We start from the raw sequence: 10,369 nt of genomic DNA on the forward strand, positions 1-10,369 counted from the left end.
ACACCGGTGTGTCACCAGCCGTGGGTCCAATGTCCACGGGCGGATTTGATTTGTGGAATCCGCATGGGAGATCCGCAAATCAAGGCACCCATAGGGACGCATTAGCGTCCGCAGGACAGTAAAAAGCATGTGGATGTGATTTTTTTTTTCATGGCATGTGGATCGCACGCGCGGGAAGAAATCACAGCATGCTCCATTTTCCTGCGGATTGAAGTCAATTGAAGCCTTCCCGTCCGCGGATCGGCGGGAAAGCAGGAGATTTAAAAACAAAAAGATAGCAATGCGCATGCAACTAGATGCATCCGCCGTGCTGAAGAAAAAAGATCCGTCCGGCACGGAGAAGACCCGCACTGAATCTGTAGAGGTAAGAAACTGTCTTTTAATGTTCATGGCCGCGGGCACACACATATTCCGCTGCGGGATTCAGCAGTGGAATCCGTGCGTGTAAGTGGACATTAGGCCTCAGGGCGGATTCACACAAGCGTAAGCGTATTTGCATGCTTTTTTGCAGAATTGGCGTTGCATATTTACGTATTTTACTGTACTTTTTGCACATGGAAAAAACATGCACCGATGCTCTCAGCCATTGAAATGGCCAATAGTATCATGAGTACAAAATGCTCTTTCCCTATGCGAATAGTACAGCCATGTCCACCGGTGGATTGGATTCCACATGCTGATTTCCGCAGTGGGAAACCGTTTGTGGGAGATTGCAGATGTAATGGTTTTTCCGTGCAGATGTACACGGATGCATAGTGGATCATCCGCACAGAAAAAAATCTGCAAGCCCACCTCCCAGCCGTTTCCCCACCTCCCTAATTGATGTTAACCTTCAAATGTGCAGTGATCCGCAATTGTATTTGCGAATGCACTGCGGATCATCCTCACCCATTGACTTCTATTGAGCCCGTCCACATGGAATCCGCACTGAAATGGAGCATGCAGTGATTTGTTTTCCGCATCAAACGGTCCGCAAATCACATCTGCTTTTCAGTTGCAGGTGCTAATGCTTCCCTATGGGCACTTTGAATTGCGGATCTTCCGCAAATCAAATCCGCTCATGGAAATTGGGCCTAAAATAGAGCATGCGGCATAACAAGAATTACGCACGCCCAATACGTGCATGTGAAGAAACTCATTGAAATAAACAGCTTCTTTTTTCTGCATATTGTATGCGCCAATTTTTCATGTGCTAATAAGCTCGTGTAAATTCGGCCACTTGCACGGGTAAGGTACAGCAGGAATTTTACTCTTGAAACTTTGCTTTTGGTTTAGGGCTCATTCACACGAGTGTATGCGTAGAACGTTGTGAGTCTCCGGCAGCATTATACGCATTGCAGCCCATACGCTCTTCTGGCATGGATTGTGTACGGACTGCGATTGGATCTGCACATGCCCGGGATTCTGACATCACAGACATGCGCAGCGTGGTTTTTTCCTTCAAAATCCCTGCTCTGGGCAGAGCGAGGATGCGTACTGACTCGCTGCCCACACGAAATGCCTGCGCATGGGCGGAGTTTTCATGCATATGATACGCTGAGAAATAGAGCATACTGCGATTTATTTCTCCTGCATATCATACACAGTTTCAACGCAGGTGCGAATGGAAGAATGAAAGTCAATTGTCTTTCATTGCCTCCATTCACCGTGTGTAACGCACAGGAAATACGCATACGTAATACGCAGTGACATGAGCTCTTAAGCTAATTTAATGCCGGTGAGCGCGATATCGGGCCGTGAAACTCGGCATTATATCCCGCTCACCAACATGTGATGTCCCCGCAGGTGTGAGAAGTTCTTGTGTTAACCCTTTGCAATCCAATTTTGGATTCAGGGTTTCCTAGGGGGCTTTCTCTTTCTGCCATTATACAATGGCGCCATCTGCTGGCTAGAGCCAGTACTGCGGTATGTGACATGATGGAGAGGCCACCGACAACAGAGCGGCTAGTAATCTACAGTAAGAATACCCTGCCGGACGTCTTCCGACATCGGAGCTGTACAGCCTTCAATCAGAATGTCTTTAGACGTCACACATTGGATTGGAAAGGGTTAAACCCGCCTCGCATTACTAACAAGGAAGATCACAGTGTTTTCCATTGTTTTCAATGGGTAAACCCTGCATCGAATCACACTCTTGCGCACCATGCATAAGAATGGGGTTCGCGCGAGACTTGTGCGTCTCGCAACACACAATTCTTGTGCGGTTTTCTAGGCCTTATGGTTGGCAGGTTTTGTTGTTGACTCCATTAGGACTCTCTCAGCATATTCTACCACATGTTACACCCATTATACACGGTGCCAATCTTTACATTACTTTCAATTGTGCCTCTCACACACAGTGCGCAAAATGCACATGTAAAAAAGAAACACAGTGCGCCCGGTCTTGGCGTGCATACACACCAAGATAGTGTATGGGGATTGTTGGCATGCAGCAAATACACAATGCACTGTGGGAAACGCATGCATGGTGCGCTGCCAAAAAAACGCCCGTGTGAGGCCTCCCTCCCACACAGAGGCTCCCATTGTTTTCACTGGAGCCTCTCACGCAGCCGCTCGAAGGCGTCACTTTTCAGCGCCGCAATTTTCAAGCAGAGTCTGTCCAAGTTTTGGGTGTTTAGCGCTCCTCAGCAATGATGAGGAATACTAAATGCTGGGGTCGGCTGCAGCATCCCTGCGACCGAAACCGAAAGGAAAATGCGGCAAAGCATCGCGATTTGAATCACGGCGCTTTTCGCAACGCATGTGTGAGGGAAACCTTGGAGAGGGAAAGGGGACAATCAGGGCAATACCACAACAATTATATCAAATGCATATTTTTTTTAATTCGTTTTAATCGAACTAGGGGACTTACGCATGCAATCACTTGATCACATGTATAATGCACTGCAATAATTTTGTATTGCAGTGTATTATGCCTCTCAGCATTATTCGCTTAAGGCCGGTGACAAATTCCTATGATGCTAAACGGTCAGACCAGGACACCCGCAGTCAGATCTGGACGCCCGTCCATATTGTGACCAGATTATGCTCGTCTGTCACTTGCCTATAGGGAACCTGTCAGGCCTCTAATTGTTCCTTGATTTTGGGCACTGTATTAAGGCCACTGTCAAATGAGTGTGTTTCAGCCCTGTATTTTGTCTCAGTTTTTGCGGACCGTAATACGGAACTAAAAGGCTAATATAAATCTATGTATCTATTCACATGGCCGGATTTTTCATGACCATTTTTTTAAAATGCAGCACACCCTTTTATTTGCATTTCTGCCTCCATATTGCTATGATTTTCTACTTGGTGAATACGGATCCGTATTTGCACAGTAGAGAATAAAAACAATACGGAGGCAGATGCTAATGATATGTTACAATAAGCTCATCTGAAGCTGCCTGTAGTGACAGGCATGCTGATTCCAGCAGGCTGTCCCTTATACCGAGCAGTTAGGTTGTTTTGGAAAACTTACTAGTGAAAGTACGCAGCGTGGGCACAGTCCGCGCTCTCACAGTAATACAGAGAGACCTGTCTATCAGTGGCAGAGTGCAGGGGAACGTGGGAAAGAGCAATGACTATCTGAATATTAAGGACCAAACCATACTCCTCTCGCCCCATGCTGCACACTTTTAAACTCAAGTTTTCCAACCAAGTCAAAGACTGAAGTCAGCGTGTCTGTCACTATACTGTACTGGAATGATTAGGGACCTGACAAGTTCCCTTTAGGCTATGCCTCCGGAAGGGTGTCATAGGAGTACTAAAATGACAGACCTGCGGGCCTTGACAACCCGTGACCATTTCTGCTGTAAGCAGACAGCTCCCATCCCACTGTCGTGGCCAGACTTGAATTACAAGCAAAACTTCCCACTGAAGTCAATAGGAAGTTTGTGTGTAACGTCAAGCCAGGCCACTGCGGTGGGATAGGAGGTGTCTGCTTCTAGCAGAAATTAGCTCTGACCAGTCACGCACGAACCAGTGCAAAGCTGGTCATTAGAGATCCCATGTGATAGAACTCCACAAATCTACTATTTATGGCCTACCCTGAGACTAGGCCATCGATAGTTTGATGCTGGACAATCCCTATGTATTAGGTTATTTAATATTTGGTGCATATAATATGATGAATTTTAATGGTGGGCCGTAGGCACTCCAGTCCAACACGAGCTGCAGCCAAATGTTACTTTAAAGTCTATAGTCGCGATTTGTTTTCCGCGCATGATTTCACGCGGACAAATCGCGGTCGTCTGCCTAGGAGTGCATTTTCTAATGCAATCCAATGGCAGTGGCCACGGGTGGAAATTCTGCGGGAAATCCCGTCACGGAATTTCTGCCCGTGTGCAGGGGGCCTTACGGAACCATGTTACATATATATCTCCGGCTTACCTGTCTGGCATGTTTGCTCTGCGGACGTGCCGGCTGGCGCAGAGCCGCACATGCGCAGTGCGAGGCTTGCACTAAAATAGGGCGTGCTGCGATTTGTTACCGCTCAAATTTTCAAAATCGCGGCTGTCCTGCATAGGATTGCATAACTTAATGCAATCCTATGGCAGCGAGCAACGGCAGAAATTCCACGTATAATCTAGCCACGGAATTCCCGCCCGTCTGCATTTGGCCATAGGATTCTATTTGCCGCTTGGGTATATCATCTTTTAGGTTTTGCTGTTTTTGGAGTCATTGGAGTTGCTGGCATTTTTTATGCTATATGTTCTCTCGGAGTTTCCAAAACGCCATAAAAACGTAACAGAATGATGAAAGCCGGCGTAGTAGTTGTAAACACATCATCTAAACGCCGTCTATATATGGCTTTTTTTTTTTAAAGTGTGTGTAACGTAGTCCTTTGAAATACTATCATTCAGTAAGTCCTTCTGACTTCTCTCAGGTCACTGGTGAATGACTGCTGGAGGTGGGAGGGGTTAAACAATGTCCGCTTTCAGAAGATCTGACCCACAGCGCAGTGTGGTGGGCACATTGTTACAGGGCCCGTCATTTACATAATGATGAATGGCTGATTGCGTCATGTTCTCAAGTCCGTGGGTATTGTCGTGGTTGTACTACTCTACATTATTGGCCCTCGTACACGGGATGAGAATCTCACGATTCTCTTGACCCCAGCGAATGAGCTGATGACCTCATCACCAGCTCGTCCGCGCTCGGGCAGCGTGTTTAGACTGCATGATTCTCACGCAGTTCTCGTTCTCTTGTCGGTCAGCGTTTCACATTCCTATGTCAAAAGGTTTCCGTGCGCTGATTTTTATGCCGGCTGAAGCTGACAAACGAGACGCACACGATTCCAGTTTAGTCGTTGGCTCGCGTTTAAACTGACCGATTATCGTACAGTTTTGCTCGTTTAAACAATTTTCTAATCATTCTGTGTGAATGTGGCATAACGCGCAGCGAGTACTGTCCGTGAGTCAGTCATCTAACTAGATTGACCCGATGTTCGCTGCGCCAACATAAAATGTTTCCAATGTGGAGGTTGCGAACATCTAAATCTGCCAGGTTAGGTGATTATTCAGAGGGTCACGTTGTATTTGGAGCAGGTATCTAATATAAAAAGCCTACAGCTCTCTCTCTGTCTCTTTCTCTCCCATTGTCTGCCTCCCTCTCTCTCTCTGTCTCAGTATCGCGCTGTCTGTCTCTTTCTCTCTCTTTTTGTCTCTATTGCTTTCTCTGGGTCTCTCTATCACTTTCTGTGTCTGTAATCACTCTCTCTGTCTGTCGCTGTTGTTCTGTTTATTGCTCTCGTTCTGTCTATTGCTCTGTCCCTGTCTGTTTCTGTCTCTCTATTGCTATCTCTTTTTGTCTATCGCTCCTTCTGTCTCTCTACTCTCTCTTTGTGCTTCTCTGTCTCTCTATCGCTCTCTCTGTTTCTCTCAGTCTCTCTATCGCTCTCTCTGTTTCTCTCAGTCTCTCTATCGCTATCTCTGTGTCTTTATCATTCTTTCTTTATGTCTGTCTCTTTATTGCTCTTTCTCTCACTGTCTCTCTCACTCTTGGTTGGGCAGTGTATGGTGCCGCGTAGCAGTGTATGCTGTGTGTATGCTGAAGTGCAACACTTCACTCATTCCAGTGCATGCCTGAAGCACAGCAGCGCCACCCATAGACTTAACATTGTAACTTCCAACCCACCTGACAGTCCCTGAATGTATTACACTCACATTTGATGATTTTACGGCAGCGGTGAGCATGTGTGTCATCTAATGACACCAACATCATACACCAAAGTTATAGCAAAGGGGTCAAAGTGGGGTGCAAGAAAAAGAATGGAGGCTTATTTATATTACATGTTTGCAAAACCCCGGAGGGGTGACCCTGGGCACCTGGCTAACGTGAAGAGCTGGGAGGGATAATTGCTGACGTGTCATGGTGGCACTTACCATGCTCTGGTCCCGGACGGATCACACTCTGCCAAGGCCAGAGTAAATTGCAGCCAAGCTTCTACACTCCTTTGGCTGGGAGTGCCAATAAAGGGGATGAGGGGGGTTATAGTAGATATCACGTCGTGACGCCACCGTTCCCACACAGCGTTAATTTATGCTGTGGAGTAATAACACGGAGACTTGTGTGTAGTACCTCGGGTCCTCAGGAACGGTTAAGGCCCAGTTTAACTTTACTTGAATAAACCCTTAGCTACAGGTACAATTCACTTGCAGCAATTACAGGCTAGGGCTGAGAGGTTGGGAGGAAACACAGGACCAATACGGCCCTATAGTCCACATTATCTATATGTCACCGATCCTGGAATCTGGGAGCACTCCGGAGAAGGTAAAGGGTAGGGGTCAATCCACAAACACTCTGACAGACAAAGTGACTCAGAAATATGGCTTAGCCTAGATGCACCCCACACAACATCCGCGTGGGTGTTACAATCATGTACCTCTGTGTGGTGATCCTTACAGCGGACGGCCACACAGGAAAAAAATGCCTGTAGTGTGAACGGGTACCTGTTTTAGTAAACTGGGGGGAGGTAGCGTGCTCTCTCTCTCTGGAAGGGACTCACTCCTCTCACATCCACTCTCCAGATGCTACGGGTAGTCGTTCCTCTTCTTCCATCTTCACCAACATGGAAGCTAAAGGTGCTTCCATGCGGCTCTGTGTTAGCACTCTCTCCTACTGAAGATGGACTCCTTTCCCGCTCTCAGACACTTACATTTATAACCTCACTTGTACCACATGACACAGTAGAATAAATACATTCAGCAGCAGAGCTGACAGGCAATGATTTTATGGGAGTAAGGCCGGCTTCACACGAGCGTGACGGGCTCCGCCGCGTAATATTCCGCAGTGAAGCCCGTCACGGCGCCCCCCAGAGACCCCATACTTACCAGCGGAAGATAGCGTGAAGACACTTCCCCGCCCACCGCCGTCGCGTCATGTGACACGCCCACCGCGTCACATGACGCGGCCAGACGTGACGCGCGGTGGTAGGCGGGGAAGCGTTTTTTCACACTATCTTCCGCTGGTTGCAGCGGGAGATAGCGTGAACGGACGGCTTCCATTGACTGCAATGGAAGCCGTCAGCGCGTACACCGGCGGCAAATAGAACATGCTCTGGGTGAGGACGGGAGATTTCACGGTGCGAAATTCCGCGGTGGAATTCCGCACCGTGAGCATTGTGCTATTAGGTTCTATTGAACCTAATAGCAGGGGGCAACGCAGCGGATTTTTGCCGCGGATTTACGCGGCGTAAATCCGTTCGTGGGAAGGAGGCCTTAACCCTTCAGACGCCACATCTGTGCAACACACATACAGAAAATGACATGACAGCTATGCACAGTGCATCCACATAAGACAGTACATGTATGATACTTATGAGGGGGACCAGCATGATGTTCTGGGACACTACATGCGTAGAACGCGGGTGCACTTAAGGGCTTCCAGTTGCCTAGAAATGCCCACTGTAAAGACTAGTGGTCCCTTTAAGCCAGCAGTGGCGGCTTTTGGCTGGCGGCAGCAGCAGCACTTGCATCCCTCGTACACATCTGCCCCTGGACACCGCACACTCTGTACAGAATATTATCCAACTCCCCAACTACAACACCGAGGCTTATTTACTATTCCAAATACGATAGTTTTCTGGTGCAAACTACGCCTTAATGCTTGTGCCACAATTATCATGTGTTTTTAGAAACTTTTGGCCAGCTTTTTCTGACTCGGGGCGTGGCCTAAATTGCAGCAAAAATTGCAACAAATTTCTGCGAATGTTGGTGCAATTTTTGGTGTAAACTAAGCCAAGTAATAAGTGATCTAAACTTAGACTAGACACAGAGGCGTAACTTGAAGCTCCTGGGCCCCAATGCAAAACCTGTAACAGGGCCCCCAACTATAATGCTTTATTCATAGTACTGGGCTCCCTATATGGAGAAGAGAGGCCTTATGGGCCCCCTGAGGCTCCTGGGCCCGGGTGCAACTGCATCCCCTGCATCCTCTATAGTTACGCCCCTGACTAGACAGTCTTAAAATGCAACAGATTTATCAGTCATTGATTACCGCCACGTTTTAAGGGTGCGTTCACACGAACGTATATCGGCTTGGTTTTCACGCTGAGCCGATATACGTCGTCCTCGTGTGCAGGGGGGGAAGGATGGAAGAGCCCAGGAGCAGGAACTGAGGCTCCCGCCCCCTCTCTGCCTCCTCTCCGCCCCTCTGCACTATTTGCAATGAGGAGGCGGGATGGGGGCAGGGCTAAGGCCCCCCCCGGATTAGCCCCACCCCCATCCCGCCTCTCCCCATTGCAAATAGTGCAGAGGGGTGGAGAGGAGGCAGAGAGGGGGCGGGAGCTCAGTTCCTGCTCCTGGGCTCTTCCATCCTTCCCGCCTGCACATGAGGACAACGTATATCGGCTCGGCGTGAAAACCGAGCCGATATACGTTCGTGTGAATGCACCCTAAGACTGTCTAGTTGAAGTTTGCACTTGTAGACAGTATTAGTTAATAAACCCCACTCTACTGCACTGAGAAAGCAAGAAGATTCAGATTATGGTCTGTACATAGCGCATGGCGTCCGGGTGGCAGCAGTGTGTGAGGGAAGATGGTGCTGCTGGGTCTGTGATTGTAAAGCATACTAGAACTAAGTGGGGCCACGAAGAGGACACTTGTACTAAGCATGGACACAAAATAGTACTAAGTAGGGGCATTATTACTAAGAGCGACCATGAAGGCAGCACTATTACCAAGTGTGCTCACAGACGAGACACCATTGCTAAGTGGGGACACAGAAGGGGCACTATTACTAATTGGGGACACAGAGTGGCCACTATTACTAAGTAGGACCACAGAGGAAGCGCGATTACTAAGAAGGGCTCCCCAACAGGAGCACTGTTACAAAGTGGGGCTCTGGAGGGCCACTACTACTAAAAAGAGCCACAGAAGGAGGACTATTACTGATTGGGGCCTAAATGGAGCACTATTAGTGGGGCTCTGGAGGGGGGATAGTATTATTTTGTGGGCCCCCAAAGCATGCATTACTACTTTGCAGGGCCACGGAGAGGGCAATGGGGACATTGAGAGGAAGGGGTAGTTGCAGAATGGGGAGAGTTTGTAGCAACGATTTGTGGCTGGAAGAAGTCCTCATGGCGGTCTGGGCCCAGAAAGAAGAAAACGGATTACTCCAACCCGAGGATCTCCATGCAGATTCATTTGAAGGTCGTTCGAATACAAACGCCTGTGACTTTACACCGGACGACTTTTCATCAGGCAGCTAGCAGGACAGGGGAACCCCCAGGTCAAAAAGCTCCGTGTTATGTCGGAAGCGAACAGCGCAGAACGGACGCCATTGACTATAATGGGGTCTATGCTTTTAGACGGAAGAAAAAAGTCTGCATGCGTTAGCAAAAGCCCCGCGCGTGAATATCGGTCGTGTAAATACGGCTCATGTGACGGCACTCCCTGGGCGCGTTCACATGGGCGGAATCATTCCGCAGGACGCAATGCAGTTACGGATTTTGCAAATAATGTGGATCCTTGTCGCGTTTCTAACTGGAATGCATTTTGTGGAATTTCTTGTGATAACTGCAGATTTTAGTTGCGGAATTACTTGTCCTGTATGTTAGAAATGCGCAAATTCCACAAGAGGTCTTGAGGCTCCAGCAATCTCCATTCGCAGTAAACAGGCAGTCGCTCATAGAGGAATGACTACCTGTTCACACGGACGGTCCCCTGTAATCGCTCTTTTGACTGATTACCTTATTTCTCTGCAGTCATTCATATACAAATCACCTAAAATTCACCCAAGATGAGCTTCATATTCTAAGGGTTGGAGAACATGATAACGGGGCCCCCAGAGCACTCAGTGGCCCCCACAGCGCCAGCACTGCGTGGCTTCAGCACATCCTTCACTGCCTTAGCTCGCCTGCGCCCCTAGCGGCTACAGCGGGCCATGTAGA

Source organism: Eleutherodactylus coqui, chromosome 13, assembly GCF_035609145.1.
Source record: "Eleutherodactylus coqui strain aEleCoq1 chromosome 13, aEleCoq1.hap1, whole genome shotgun sequence".
NCBI classification, from domain to species: Eukaryota; Metazoa; Chordata; class Amphibia; order Anura; family Eleutherodactylidae; genus Eleutherodactylus; species Eleutherodactylus coqui.